The sequence below is a fragment of the Sus scrofa genome, chromosome 9, assembly GCF_054392235.1.
Source record: "Sus scrofa isolate SSC_HxYL_T2T_F1_AM1 chromosome 9, Sscrofa_HxYL_maternal_Yorkshire_Landrace_v2.0, whole genome shotgun sequence".
NCBI lineage: Eukaryota > Metazoa > Chordata > Mammalia > Artiodactyla > Suidae > Sus > Sus scrofa.
Genome location: NC_139391.1, coordinates 89,732,977 through 89,750,181, shown reverse-complemented (window position 1 = coordinate 89,750,181; position 17,205 = coordinate 89,732,977).

Genomic DNA, 17,205 nt, shown 5'->3' with positions numbered 1-17,205 from the left:
GTAACTGATAAAACTAACACTTTAATTCTCTCTGATTCTACAGGTGGTAGAGACAATTACTGGGGATATAGCAACCAGATATTCCCAGATTTGAGATGGTTCCTCTTGGGCAGACAGTCTGGGGAGGAAGAGAGTCCCACTGCCCAGATTACCTGAGATGTAAGCTACGTTTCAGAGAGCCATTTGCTGCCATCTTGCCTGGAAGGCAGAATGATAGACAGTTCAGATGTACTGATCCAGAAGAATTTTGCTGGAGCAACAGGAGTTTGAATTCCAAAATGAGCTGTTAGAACATCTCACTCCAGTAGTATTCTGCCTATGGCAATATTCTAACTACAGGGGCAGGACCACCCCAATGCCTATAAAGAGATGTTGGAAAAGGTATTGCCAATAACCTTATCAACCATTTGCTTGAGCATCTGTGCCCTTCTGCATAAACTGGCAGCCCAGGCTGACCAATATGATATTTTAGAGACTTGATACATTGATTGCTCTTGTATTCTGAGAAATCTGGGCATGCTGGCAACATAAACATCAACTGTGTCACATATATTGGCCAGTTCAGATAATCAGACCTTCTTAGAATACCCTAGAACTACCACTACAGACAGAACACCCATGAAACCCCCTCTCCCTCCCCAGAATCAGGGAAAGCTCCTGGATATCCTACCCAGGTAGCACATAAAGCAGAAAGAAGGCCAGCTGAGATCTCCCCAAATTTGGGTAGACTATTTCCTCTTTTATCTTCTTTCATCTCCAGGAAACTTTAATGTTCATTTCTCCAAACTTTATCTGGGCATGGTTTTCATGTGATCACTCTTGTCAGTGAATACATTCTTGTTAGTTTAAAATGTTAACACTGACAGATGACAGTTAGGTAGTGACAGTTTATAAGAATTTTCTGTTTCTAAGCATTTGCTTACTTTAACTATTGAATGTAAACTTGGAATTTCCTCAATAGGTAATGTTAAACATATGTCACTGATTTTGAACAGAATATAATACATAAAAGTATTTATGAAAATCACAAGCATTTCAGAGTGTCACAGGGAAAACTTTGGAAGAATCTGCTTATGCCTCTGTAATATGTATTTAATCAGAAGAAATTATATATTACTTTCTCAAGAATTTTATTATTGAGCTTATTTAAAAGTGATTATGGAATATTTTATTGTATTTATCTAATATATATATAACTAGACAAGATTAATGTTGTTGATCTGCTAGAATATGTATTATATAAGTTAATGTTGTTACAGTAGACAGGTTTTTTTTTTTATCCAGTTATAATAACATTTCATTGGACTTCAGAATCTCGTAGCAAATCTACTAGAGGACTTCTGAACAACAGATAAGGAAATTGTTTGCCTTGGCTCATCAGCCAGGTTACACTGTAAAAGGCCATCCTGCCTGTACCGAAAGATATATTCAATGATGTGACCAATTCTTTGACCATGCTTGCCCCCAGGGATAATTCCTGATGGAACTTGTATGATGACTTGCATTGTGTCCTATTGTTTATAGGACACATAGGAGGGTTCAACATGTCATAGCTTTAGTTTTCAATTGCGATTCATATCAAGTAACATATTCAAATTAGTTTTCCTAGAAAGGATTCAGGTAATGTTTTTCTCTATCTTTTGCAAGAACATTAGGTAGATCTTCTCGAGTACATCTTATGTTTTATAATAAATAATTTTCAGATATTTGTTTTCAAAAATATTAAAGTATTCTCTCTTGTGTTACAGAACTGGTGATAAGTCTTGTGCTGAGGTTTTGTGTGTCGGTGGATATATTTATGCATGAATGAAGAGATTCCTATCCCAGTCTGAAGATTTATCCACATACATCCAAGATAGAGAAAAAAGGATGAAGAAATGAATATTTTATTGATATGTGTACGCTTTTGTTGTTTAAAAAAGTGACAAATGGCAATTCAATATTAAAGAAAGTATTGCTATAAAAATGATAGAGCCTTTAAATAATATTGGTGATCTAAGTTCATTTAAAGCAATGTTTTTCAAAGTGTGGTACCCCGAACAGCAGCATCTTTTAAGGAATTGTTCCATTTCATCTAAGGTATCAATTTTGAGGGCACAGAATTACTTATAACACTCCTTTATTACCCTTTTAATATCCATGGTATCAGCAGTAAACACCCCTCTTTTATTTCTGATACTAGTAATTTGTAGATTTTCTCTTTTTTTAGTTAGCCTGGCTAGAGGTTTATACATTTTACTAATCTTTTAAAAGAATAAGCTTTTGGTTTCATTGGTTTTTAATCTACTGATTTCCTGTTTTTATCGCTCTAATTTTTATTTCTTATTTTCTGCTTACTTTGGATTTAATTTGCCCTTCTTTTTCTAGTTTCTTAAGGTGGAAGCTTAGTGTTTGAGTTTAGAGCTTCTTTTTTTAATATACGCATTTAATGCTATAAATATCCTCAGTATGATTTTCACATTATTCTACAAATTTTAATACATCGTATTATCATTTTCATTTAGTTCAAAATTTATTTTTATTTATCTTGAGATTTCTTATTTGTCTTGTGTTATTTAGAAGTGTGCTTTCTAATCTCCAAATACTTTGGGAATTTTGAGCTATTATTATGCTATTTATTTTTAATTTAATTCCATTGTGAACTAAAAGCATATTTTATATAACTTCTTTTAAATTCGTTATTGTGGTAAATGGCACAAAATATGGTATATATTGATGAATGTTTCATATGAGCTTGAGAAGAATGTTTATTCTGATAATATTGGATAAAATATTTTATAAATGCCAATTATAGCCAATTGATTGATGGTACTGTCCAGTTCAATTATATACTTAATAATTTTCTGTCTATAGTATCTATCAATTATTGATAGAGGTATGTTGAAATATTCAACTATAATGATGGATATCTATTTCTCTTTTAAGTTCTATGAATTTTGGTCTTAAGTATTTTGACACTCACTTGTTAAATGAATAAACATTAAAGATTGCTCTGCCATCTTGAGAATTGATTCCTTTATGCTTATGTAATAGCCTCTTTATCCCTGATAATTTTCCTTGCTTTGAAGAGTCCTTTGTCTGGAATGAATATTATTCTAGCTTTCTTGTGATTAGTGTTAGCCTGATATATCTTTCAATATCCCTTTATTTTTTTTTAATCTATGTAAGTCTTTTAAAATTTTTTTTGTAGTTTTACTGAGATATAGTTAACATGGATCACTATATAGGTTTACGGTGTACAGAATAATGATTTTTGTATAACTCATGAAGTGATTATCACAAAAAATTTAGTGAATATCCATCACCTCATGTAGATACAGAATGAAAAAAATATAAAAAATATTAAATTAAAAAACATGTTTTCTTGTTCTGAGAACTCAGGATTTACTCTTGATTTTCATATATAACATACAGCATAGTTAATTATTAATTATATTTATCATGTTGTACATTGCATCCATAGAACTTAACATATATATCTTATAACTAGAAGTTTGTACTTATTGACTACCTTCATCCCATTTCCCCTCACTCCAAGCTGCTGACTCTGATAACCACAAATTAGGTCCTTTTCTATGGATTTGTTTTTGAAGTATAACTGATCTGCAAGACGATGTTAGTTCCTGTTACACAACATATGATTCAATATTTCTACACATTTCAAACTGATCACCATGGACAAAAGCACTTGCAATACATCACAATACAAAGATATTATAGAAATCTGGGATCGAGGAGTTCCCATCGTGGTACAGCAGAAACAAATCCAACTAGGAACCATGAGGTGGCGGGTTTGATCCCTGGCCTTGCTCAGTGGGTTAAGGATCCCGTGTTGCCGTGAGTTGTGGTGTAGGTCGCAGATGCGGCTTGTATCTGGCGTTGCTGTGGCTGTGGCTGTTGCCGGCAGCAACAGCTCCGATTAGACCTAGGGGACCTAGGACCGATTAGACCTGGGAACCTCCATGTGCCATGGGTGCCACCCTTAAAGGGCAAAAAGACAAAAAAAAAAAAAAAAAAAAAGAAATCTGGGATCGAGATGGCAAAGGAGTAGAATATGAAGCCTATCTTCTCCTAAAGAAGCATTAAAAAAAAAAAAAAAAAAAAAAACTATATGTAGAACAATTTGCACAGAACATCTACTGAATGCTGGCAGAAGACCTCAGATTTCCCAAAAGGGCAAGAAAACCTCACATAATTGGGTGGAACAAAAGGAAAAAAGAGGGAGAGAGAGAAAAGGAAAAAAGGAATCAGAATGGGACCAGCACTACTGGGAGGGAGCTGTGAGAGACCAAAGGAATCAGCACACTGGGAGGCCACCTAACTGAGTTATCTGCCAGGATGGAGGGGAGCCTCAAGCCCCAGAAAAAAGTGCAGCAGCTAGTCTGAGGAGGGCAAAGCAAAGAGAGAGCCACATAGACCAACGGTACCACTGCCTTGCACACCACAGCCTGAGACACCCTGGTAGGGAGTAGGTGCTGAGACTTGGGTTTCCAAAGTCAGTTCTGGGGAGAAGACTAGGGCTGGGTGTGTGAAAACAGCCTGAGGTGCTAGAGGGGCTGTGTGCCACAGCCTAGGGAATCTGAAAGGAAGCCTGGTCTTGGAAGAGAAGCAAGGTGCCATTGCTGGGGAGTATGAGAGGAGGGGAGGCAAGACTACCAGAGGAAATTCTTTCTCTGACATGCTGGCTCTCAGGCAGCAGGGTGCCTCTTTCATGGGCTACAGGAGTGGATGGAAATCTCCACAACCATCTCCGACTTTTTTTTTATGAATATTTTCCATCATGGTATATCCCAGGAGATTGGATATAGTTCCCTGTGCTATACTGTAAGACCTTGTAGTCCATCCATTCTAAATCTAATAGTTTGCATATATTAACCCCAAACTCCTGGTCCATACCATTCCCTCCCCCTAACCCTTGGCAACCACAAGTCTGTCCTTTATGTCTCTGAGTCTGTTTCTGTTTTATCAATAGGTTAAGCTGTGCCACATTTTATATTTCACATATAAGTGGTATCATATGGTATTTATCATTATCCTTCAGACTTACGTTAGTATGAGAATTTCCAGCTGCATCCATGTTGCTGTAAATGGCATTATTTCACTCTTTTTATGGCTAATTAGTATTCTATTGTATATATATATGTACCACATCCTCTTAATCCATTCATCTAGATATTGACATTTAGATTATTCTCATGTCTTACCTACTGTGCATAATGCTGCTATGAACATACGGAGTGTATGTATCATTTTGAATTTTAGTTTTATCCGGATATATGCCCAGGAGTGGGATTACTGGATCATATGGTAATTCTATATTTAATTTTCTAAGGAACCACCATATTGCTTCCACAGTGATTGTACCAATTTACATTCTTACCAACAGTGAAGGAGGGTTCACTTTTCTCCACACCCTAATACTTGTTATTTGTAGACTTATTAAGGATGGCCATTCTGACAGGTGTGGGGTTGCACCTCAATGCAGTTTTGATTCGCATTTCTCTAATAATTAGTGATGTTGAGCATCTTTTCATATGCCTACTGGCCATACACATCTTCTTTGGAGAAATGTCTATTTAGGTCTTCTGCTCATTTTTTGATTGGGTTGTTTGTTTTCTGTTGTTGTTGTTGTTGAGTTGTATGAGTTGTCTGTATATTTGAGGGATTAAGCCCTTGCTGGTTGCATTGTTTGCAAAGATTTTCACCCATTCTGTGAGTTTTCTTTTCATTTTTTATGGTTTCCTTTACTGTGAAAAAGCTTTTAAGTTTAATTAGGTCTCATTGGTTCATTTTTATTTTTACTATCATTACTTTAGGAGATGGATAAAACAAGATATTGCTGCAATTTATGTCAAAGAGTATTCTGCCTATATTTTCCTCTAAGAGTTTTATAGTATCTGGCCTTACCTTTAGGTCTTTAATCCATTTTGAGTTTATTTTTGTGTATAATGTTAGAGAAAGTTCTAGCTTCATTCTTTTACATGTAGCTGTCCAGTTTCCCCAGCACCACTTATTGAAAAGACTATGTTTCCTCTACTGTATGTTTTGCCTCCTTTGTCATGTATTAGTTGACCATAGATGGTTGGCTTTATTTCTGGGCTTTCTAACCTGTTCCACTGATCTATATTTTTGGTTTTGTGCCAGTACCATATTGTTCTGATGACTGTAGCTTTGTACAGTCTGCAGTCATGGAGCCTGATTCTTTCAGTTCCATTTTTCTTTTTCAATATTACTTTGGCTATTCAGTGTTATGTTTCCATACAAATTTTAAAACATTCCAGTTCTGTAAAGAATGTCATTGGTAACTTCGTAGGGATTTCACTGAATCTGTAGATTGCCCCGGGGAGTATAGTCATTTTGACAATATTGATTCTTCTAATCCAAGAGCATAATATATCTTTCCATCTGTTTGTGTCACTTTGATTTCTCTCATCAGTGTCTTATAGTTTTCAGAGTATAGGTCTTTTGCCTCTTTAAGTAGGTTTATTCCTAGGAATTTTATTCTTTTTGATGTGCTGGTAAGTGTGATTATTTCCCTAATTTCTCTTTCTGATCTTTCATTTTTAGTATATAGAAAAGCAATTGATTCCTCTGTTATTAATTTTGTATCCTGCAATTTTACCAAATTCACTGATGTGCATTAAAAGTTTTCTGGTAGTGTCTTTAGGATTTTCTACATATAGTATAATGTCATCTGCAAACAATGACAGTGTTATTTCTTCTTTTCTAATATGGATTCCTTTTATTTCTTCTTCTGTGATTGCTGTGGCTAAGACTTCCAAAACTATGTTGCATAACAGTGGTGAAAGCGAATATCCTTGTCTTTTTCCTGATCTTACTGGAAATGCTTTTAGTTTTTCACCATTGAGAATGATGTTAGCTGCAGGTTTGTCATACATGGCTTTTTAACATGTTGAGGTAGCTCCCCTTTGTGTCAACTTTATGCAGTTTTTATCATTAAATGGGCGTTGAATTTTGTCAAAAGCACCTTCTGCATCCTTTGAGGTGATCACATAGTGTTTATTCTTCAGTTTGTTGATGTGGTGTCATGCTGACTTGCAGATACTGAAGAATCCTTGGATCCCTGAAACAAATCCCACTTGATCCTTTTAATATATAGTTGGATTCAGTTTGATAATTTTTTTGAGGATTTTTTCATCTATGTTTATCAGTGATATTGGCATGTAACTTTCTTTTTTGTGTTAACTTTGTCTGATTTTCTCATTAGGGTGAAGATGGCCTCTTAGAATGGGCTTAGTAGTGTTCCTATCTCTATAATCTTTTGAAAGAGTTTCAGAAGAATAGATGTTAACTCTTCTCTGAATGTTTGATAGAATTTGCCTGTGAAACCATCAGGTACCAGACTTTTGTTTTTTGGAAGTTTTTTAATCACAGTTTTAATTTCAGTACTTGTGATTGGTCTATTTATATTATCTATTTCTTCCTGGTTCAATCTTTGAAGGCTGTACCTTTGTAAGAATCTGGTTGGGGACTTTAACACCCCACTTATGTCAATGAACAGATCATCTGGACAGAAAATCAACAAGGAAACACAGGCCTTAAATGACACCGTAGAATAGACAGACTTAAGCACTATTTATAAACCATTCCATCCCAAAACAGCAGAATATACACTCTTCTAAATTGCACATGGAACATTCTCCAGGATAGATCACATCTTGAGCCACAGATCAAGCCTTGGTAAATTTTAAAAAGCTGAAACTATATCAAGCATTTTCTCCGACCACAACATTATGTAACTAGAAATCAACTATAATAATAATTTTTAAAAAAAGTAAAAAACACAAATTCCTGGAAGCTAAGCAATATGCTACTAAACAACCAATGGATCACCGAAGAAATTAAAGAGGAAATCGAAAGCTACTTAGAGAAAAATTACAATGAAGATACAACAAACCAATAGCTATGGGACACACCAAAAGCAGGTGTGAGAGGGAAGTTTATAGAAATACAATCTTAGCTCAGGAAACAAGAAAAATATCAAATAATTAACCTAACTTTAGATCTAAAGCAACTAGAGAAGGAAGAACAAAGTCCAAATTTAGTAGAAGAAATCATAAAGATTAAAGAAGAAATAAATTAAAAAGAGACAAAGAAAACAATAGAGAAGATCAATAAAACCAGAAATTGGTTTTTGGAAAGTATCAACAAAATTGATAAACTTTAGTGGGACTCATCCAGAAACAAAAAGGAGGGTGGGAGAGAGGGCTCAAATCAATAAAATTAGAAATAAAAAGAAGTTAAAATTGACACCACAGAAATACAAAGGATTTTAAGAGATGACTATAAGCAACTATGTGCTAATAAAATTAAAATGGACAATCTAGAAGAAATGGACATATTCTTAAAAAGATTCATACCTTCTAATGAATCAAGTTTATTTAGAATATGTTCTAGTTTCTTTCTTTCACAAGTAGCTAATTTTCCCAGCACAACTTAATGAATAAAATATAGGTACATTTTCTCTATTGTATATTCTTGCATCCTTTGTTGTAGATTAATTGATCATAAGTGTGTGGGTTTATTTCTGGGCTCTATTCTGTTCGGTTGATTTATGTGTTGTTTGTGTGCCAGTTCCATACTGTTTTGATGGCTGTAGCTTTATAGTATGGTTTGAAATCAGGCAGAGTGATGCATCCAGCTTTGTTCTTCTTTCTCATATTATTTCAGCTTTTAGGGGTCTTTTTTTACTCTATGGAAATTTTAGAATTCTTTGTTTTAGTTTTGTGAAAAATGCCCTTAGTATTTTGATAGGTATTGTACTGTAGACTGCCTTAGGTAGTATGGTCATTTTAACAATATTAATTCTTCCAATCCATGAACTTTCATCTGTTTGTGTCATCTTCAATTTCTTTCATCAGTATCCTAGAGATTTCTGAGTAAGGTTTACCTCCTTAGTTAGAATTATTCCTAGGTATTTTATTATTTTTGATGTGATTATAAATGGGATTTTGATGTGATTATAAATAGGATTTTTTCCTTGATTTACTTAATAGTTCTGTTAGTGTATATAAAAGTAACAGATTTCTGTATATTAGCTTTGTATCCTGTCATTTTCCTGAGTTCTTTGATCACCTCTAGTAGTTTTTTGGTGCTCTTTGGAGTATTTTCTATATGTAGTATTAATACATCTGGAAACAGTGACTATTTTTACTTCTTCCTTTCCTATTTGGATTTCTTTTATTTCTTAATCTTATCTGAATTGCTGTAACCAGCAATACTATGCTGAATAAAAGTGGTGAAATTCTTTAACCCATTTAAGTGTTAAATTCTGTTAGAGTTGTAACTGTTTTCTTTCATTGGATTTGTTCTGCTCTGTCTGTTTTTGTCTTCTATGTCTTCCATCCCCCTGCCCTTTTTTTTTTTTCAGCCTTCTCTGGTTTAGTTGAGCATGTTATATGATTCTATTTTCTCACCTGTCTTAGCATGTCAATTATAATTTCTTTTAAAAAAATACAGAGGTTGCCCTATTGTTTTTAATATACATTTATATGTAATTTAGGTCCATTTTCCTGAAACACTGCATGCTTCATAGGTAGTGCAATTCCTTCTAAAAGCATTCCCAATTCATCCTTCCCACCCCACCCCAAGTAACACTGTTGTCATTCATTTCAATTATCCATAAGCCATAATCAACACATTATTTTTATTACTATTTTGACAAACCAGTATCTCTTAGATTAATAAACAAAATTCTACCTTTCCTTACTTCTCTAACTCCATTCCTTTTCTTGAGTAGATCTGAGTTTTCGACCTACATCATTTTCCTTCATTTTGAAAAATGTTTTAACATTTCTTGCAAAGTAGATCTACTGACAACAAATTCCCTTTAGTTTTTGTTTGAGAAAGTCTTTATTTCTCCTTTATTTTTAAAAGATGGTATTGTTGGTATGATAGTTTCCTTTGATGCAAGATCTTTGTCAAGAAGGAGAAAATATTATGAGCTTTTTTCCAAATGTTTATTTTCCCCCCTCTTCTTGCCCGAAGCATGACAGGATTTTTTTCTCATTTTCACCTTGAGGTCCTAGTGGGCTCTTGGAGGTAAAAACTCCAGAATGTGTGGCAGCCCCTTTAAGGCTGAGCCCAGGACGTTTTCTCTCTCAAGCTAGTCTAGGATCAATCAGACTTTTAAAAAATGTTTTATTCTTAAAAGAACATTTACTATGAAATTTACTCTCTTAAAATTGTTTTAGGTATACAATATATTACGGCTAACTACAGATAAAACGCTATACACTGAAATGTTCCTTTCAGTTGCTGTTATCTGTAGCTACTGTGTTCTTGGTAAGCTATGATTCTCTGTATTCCCCTGTCCCTTCAGTTTTCAGGGCACTTGTTTGCTCTGTGACTTCAATTTTCTAATGATTCTAAACAAAGTTGTCAATTCTCAATATGTTTAGCTTTTTTTTTTTTATTTTTGTGAGAATGAGATTGATGACTTCTAAGCTGTTTACATGTTGGACACAAAGTCGATAATATATTTTTATTTGTAATGCACCAATGGCAAAAATTAAAACAAGACAATGCTATCATTTTTTAAAATTACCCAAAAAAAGTTTGCTAATTCAACTTTTCAATAACTTCCCAGAGGTAATCCTGACACGGATGAACTTCACCTGAGAGCTTTGCTCACAGAAAAGAGTGATGGTTTTGAAATTTCCACTACTTATTTTCTATAATCCTCCATTATTTTGTGTTTCAGGAAATGACTTTCAGCAAAACTACCTTTCCCAATGTGACATATTAAAACTCACTATCTACTTTTTTTTTGTGACTCCCCCTAAGACTAGCAGATCACTCCATCCTTACTTATAAATCCAGATATGGACCTTCCAAATTCCTATTCTTTGTCTCAGAGATTATTAGCAGAAAGAGTTGTCCCTTAATACTAGTTAGATGCATAAACATGTTATGTTCAGCTGACTGACTGCAACGACCACTAATTACAAAAGCAATCCTTATTATAGAATCATCCCACCTATAAACTGTGTATTTCCACCTACATACATTCAAAGCAAAACAATTTTACTGAGACATTTTGATATCCAGATCTGTGGTGCTCTCCCTATTATAACAGCCAGAATAACATCATTTTCCTTACTTGTCTGGATTTTTGTCTTTGACACATCTCCTAGGAAATTAATACATAATTAACCCATTTTATTAAATAGTTTTAAAGACTTAATTATCTTTCTCCTTTGAGGTAAAGTAAGTTTTTAAAATTGAAGTATAGTTGTTTCACACTATGGTGTTAGTTTCAGGTGTATAGCAAAGTGATTCATTTATATATACATGTTTTTTCAGATTATTTTCCATTACAGGTTGTTACAAGATCTTGAGTATAGTTCCCTGTGCTTTACAGTAGCTCCAGGTTGATTATATATTTTACATACAGTAGTTTGTACCTGTTAATCCCATATTCCTAATTTATCCCTACCCCATCCCTTTCTACTTCAGTAGCCATAAGTTTGTTTTCTATGTCTGTACCTCTGTTTCATATTTAGATGCATTTGGTTTATTTTTTTAGATGCCACATATAAGTGATACCATATGATATTTGTTTTTCTTTGTCAGACTAACTTCACTTATGTTTTCTAGGTCCATTCATGTTAATGTAAATGGAAATATTTCATTCTTTTTTATGGCTGAGTAGTATTCCATTATATATATATATATATGCGCACACACCACATGCTCTTAAATCAATTGTCTGTCAATAGCTACTTGGGTTGTTTCCATTATCTTGGCTATTGTAAGTAGCACTGCTATGAACACTGAAGTGCATAAGACTTTATCATTTTGTTACAAATTTTTCAACCTGAAAGTGATGGGTAAATTCACAATACAATAAAACTATTTGGTTATTTAGTCATATTATTCCATATCTAAAGAATCAATCATTCATTTTTTATTAGTTGTAAAAAGTAATTTATGATTTTAATGTTAATTTAGATAAATCTATGATATTATAAGAAGTAACTATTTTTCAGAACACAATTTTTATTCTGATAGCTTCCATAGAAATTATTATATAAAAAAGATTCTTTTCCAATATTTTGACATTTTTAGAGTTACAATCTTGCTTCGTTGTCCAATCCAAATCCTAATACCATCTATATACATAGGGTCTGAAATAAATGCTACCAACAAAAAATTAAATATCCTAATCACACATTCCGTCAAGTTGCTTGTAATGATACCTCTTGCAATCCTCTATTCTGAGGATCACAGACTTTGACAGTCAAATTCAATTACAACCTATTCCTGGCAATATACAGTCTTCTAATAGAGTGTCAAAATGGAAACCTTTCTGTTTCAGTTTTGGTTGAGATTTTAAATTCCAAGAAGAAAACAATAGTGAGAAAGTGCTACCATATTCAATATGGAGGTGAAATGCTGCCTATATTAGACTAGCAAAGGAAACAGCAAAAATGAAAACTGCTTTCCAAGCTTTAAATACTCACCCCAGCACAAACACGTTGAGGATTAAGAAACTAAAAGAAATACCTTTTTTTTTTTGGATAAAGCTGTTAAACTGCTATGGCATTTTTTCCCCCTTCCTTCCACTCAAAATGTCATAAAAGCAAGTATGGTACTTCCATATTAACTGAATTCACTAAGAGGGGGTTTAATCTAACCATTTTGAGACAGTGATATATATGCTCCAGAGTGAGGGAAAAGCATGCAGGTGTTTGAGAAATCTCTGAGAGAAGGGGGCTAGGTAGCCATCACATACATCCCTACAAAATATGTGTTTTCTATAAACTAGAGTTGTGCCAAATGAGAAAGAGCTAGTGGCGAGGTATGGATTTTAAAAGGATCATCTGGGTTGATATTACCCAACCAAATGGGTATACCTTTAAAACGCTGAAGGAAGAATTTTGAGTTGAGGGGCAAGGGACGAACAAAGATATATTACCCGAGTAACTAGAAGTGCAGTAAAACACTCCAGGAGAGAAAGAGTTCAATTTAAACATTTGGTAAGGCAAGATCATGATAGAACTAGATATGTAAAACAATTATTTCCCATACCTCCCTTTCCTTTAAACATCACTGAAGAGGGCAGAAATGTAGATTAGCAAGTTGGCAGATGGGGGAGGGTGGGGATTGAGGTGGAGAGAAAAAGAAGCAATAGTTGGAAACAGAGAAAATGAAGGTACATTTCTTTTTTCACTACAGTCTCTGTACCTGAACAAGTATAACAAGGGAGAGTGGAGAAAGGAGATCATTGATTTTTAAGAGAAATGGTTTTGACAATTACATGAGTCTAGACATTTTACTTACTGAAATAAGGCTACCTTAGATGTCAACAAAGAACAGGAAATAACTAGTCCCATGGAAGAGTTTTGAACAGGCAAAAGGGAAATAGAATACAATTGTTTTCTGCTTGCACCATATGGAGACATTCTTTCAGGGTAAAGTTACAGGAAATCGCTCCTGGTTAGCACCATCCAAAATCAGGGGCCCTTTTAGCCATAAACTCCCTTCATGAATATATCCATTAACTTCAAGACACATTTAAGTTTAATGCCTTCTAAAACACCTCCTGTTAACTGCCCCAGTTCTCAATGATCATCAAATTTTTGGAACTCTTATAATTTATATTTCCTCCACCTCTACTTTGAAGTTAGCATAAAATATCTTGCATTGATTTTTTTTTACCACTTTAATGAAATATAGTTGACCCACAATACCTATCTATCCATCCATCATCACCATCAAAATATTAAGGTTACCCATCAATTCCAAATGTTTTCCCATAAGCCTTTGTAATTCTTCCCTCTTACTACTCTGTACCATCTGTCAACATCAGGCAATCACTAATCTACCCCTATCTTCTCTATTAAGTGGTATATATGTATATATCCATGGCTCAGTCAATCTGACACATAAAATTAACCATCGTAGAAATTATTCACTATGAACTCTTTTTTATCTGGCATCTTATGATGAACTTAATTATTTTTATATTCATCAATTCATGTTTCTGAGTAGGATTCTATTGCATAGATATTGAATAATTTATTCATTCACCATGAATAAAATTGCTGTGAATATTTGTATGCAATATTTATATAGATATCTGCATTTATTTCTCTTGTATTATGATTCCAAGATATTATATATGTTTAACTTTCTAAGAAATGTCCAGGTTGATCATGTGGTTGCATAATTTTTACATTCCCACTTGCAATATGAGTTCTAGTTGTTCCACTTCCTCACCAATACTTATTATTATCTGACTTTTTAATTTTACACATTCTATAGGTATCCTGGTATCTCACTGCAGTGTTCATTTCAATTTCCTTAATGACTCATAATGTTGAGCATCTTTTATTTGCCATCAATTACAGAGTTACAGTTAATAACCTAAAAGGATATAAAATGGAATCATAAAAATACTCAACTTGAAAGAAGACAAAAAAAGGAAAAGAGGGGGGGTAAAAAGAAATGAAATGATTAAAAAATAATGAGGTAGTATAATCAATAATGTCAATAATCACATTCATATAGATCTAAACACTGTAATTACAAGACAGAGAGTGCTAGACTGTATAAAATAGTAAGATATAACTATAATTGCATGAAAGAAACTTTAAGTATACAGAGAGTAATACATGAAAATTAAAGGAAAAGGAGGAGAAACCATATTAACATTAGTGAAAAAAAAAATGCTAGAGTAGCTATAGTAATTTAAGACATATTTCAGAACTAAGAATATTAAAAAGAGATAAAAAATGGTCATTTCAAATGATAAAGGGTATCAATATAAATGTGGTATAAAAATAACACTCTGAAGTGTGTGTACACCAAATAACAGAGCTTCAAGATACATACAGAACAAATGGATGGTACTATAAGAAAAAATATAGACAAAATCACTTATGTAGGATGAGATTACATCCTTCCCCAATGACTTATAGATCAAACAGACAGGATATCCTTAAGGATATAAAAAACATGAACAAATTTATCAGCCAACATGAAATAAATGATATTTATCAAACACTCCATTCAATAACAACAGAATACACATTCATTTCAAGTGCACACAGAACATTTACCAAGAAAGGCTTTATTCAGGGCCATTAAGGAAGTCTCAATTTAGAAAGTCTCAAATTATAAAAAGGATATTCTCTGACCAAAATGGAATTAAATTAGTAACCAATAATAGTAAAATATTAGGGAAATCCCCAAATGTTTGGAAACTACCAGACAAAATTTTTAAAAATTCATAAATCAAAGAACACATGAAAAAATAAATTACAAAGTACTTGGAACTGAAGAAAAATGAAAACACAGCATATCTAAAATTCTTAGATATAGCTAAAATTGTACTGAAAGACAGGAGTTCCCATCATGGCTCAGCGGTAATGAACCGGACTAGTATCCATGAGGACACGGGCTCAATCCCTGGCCTTGTTTAGTGGCTTAAGGATCTGGCATTGCTGTGAGCTGTGGTATAGGTTATAGGCACGGCTTTGATCTGGCGGTGCTCCGCTGTGGTGTAGGCCAGCAGCTGTAGCTCTGATTCAACACCTAGCCTGGGAAATTTAATATGCCATGCGAGCAGCCCTAAAAATACAAAAATACTACTACTACTACTAATAAAATTATACTGAAAGACAAAATTACAGTATTTAATCTCTGTTATAAAAGAAAATTATCAACTCAGTAGTCTATGATCAGAAGCTAGTAAAATCTCAGAAAATCAATTCCAAAGGAAACAGAAGAAATGAAATAGTTATGAAAGTAGAAATAAATAAAAACAGAAAAATGATACAAAAATAAATAAAAGTGAAAGCTGCCTTTCTTGAGAAGACCAATCAAACTGAGTAACTTCTAACCAGATTGATAAAGAAAATAAGTGAGAAGACACAAATTACCAAGTTTGGAATGAGAGAGGTGATGTCACTACAAATTTTATACACACTCAAAGCTTAAGGAAATATAATAAATTTTATGCCAATGAATTTGACAATTCTGAAGAAATGGAAAACTTCCTTGAAAGACACAAACTATCAAAGCTCACAGAAAAAGAAACAGGTATTTGAATTGCCCTAAATCTATAAAGGAATCAAATTATTACTTAAAAATCTTCCCACAACAAAAAATCCAGGATAGGAAAGCTTTATAGGAAAATTCTAAAAAACACTTGAGAGAATAATACTAATCCTACAAAAAATCTTCAAGAAAATTGAAGACGGAACACTTCCCAAATCTATGTGGATATCCTGATCCAAAACCAAATAAAAATATTACAATAATGGAAAACTAGAGATGAATGAATATCCTTTATAAACAAAGATGTAAATTTTTCTAAAAACATCTTAGTAAATCAAACCCAACAATATGTTAAAAAAAAAAAAAAAAATCATGGGAGTTCCCGCCATGGCACAGTGAGTTAAGAATCTAACAGCAATGGCTTGGGTTGCTGCAGAAGTGTGAGTTTGATCCCTGGCCCAGTGCAGAGGGTTAAATAATCCAGCACTGCCACAGCTGCAGTATGGGTTGCAGCTGTGACCTGTATTCAATCCATGGTCTGGGAACTGTCATATGCTGCAGGTACAGCCATAAAATAAAGTAAAATAAATAAATAAAATAAATCACATCATGACCAATGGAGTTTATCCCAGGTGAGTATGCTTAGTTTCACTTGAAAATTAACTAATGTAATTCTCCTAATCAGTTTAAAAAGGTAACAATGTGATCATCTGAGTAGCTGCAGAAAAAGTGTTTGACAAAATAGACTATCTACACCTGATAAAAACTCTTGGCAGGCTTAGATAGAAGCAAACTTCAAACTATAAAGAGATAATGAGTTGGCTTACTACTGAATTGGAAAACCTTTAAATCTCTCTGGGATGCCTTGGTGCCTGGTTTGTGACGTTAGGACCAGATGAGGGCAGCAGATTTTATGATATGCTGTTGAAGGTCTGAAATACTTCTAAAGATGTTCTTGGTTAGTTTCTTTACTGATGCTTGTAACTAGTAGAACCACTTTGACAAGCCTGCTTGATCAGTTAAATGGCTAATGAAAGCTTCTCAGAGAACTCTCCTGAAGCCAAAATTCCTTTCACATATCAGCCAGTTCAAGCTGGAGACACAGAAAGGTACACCTGTGGTACTTGCATATGAATAAGGAACTCCCTTGTAGAATGTCTCTCAGCTACCTGCTGCTTG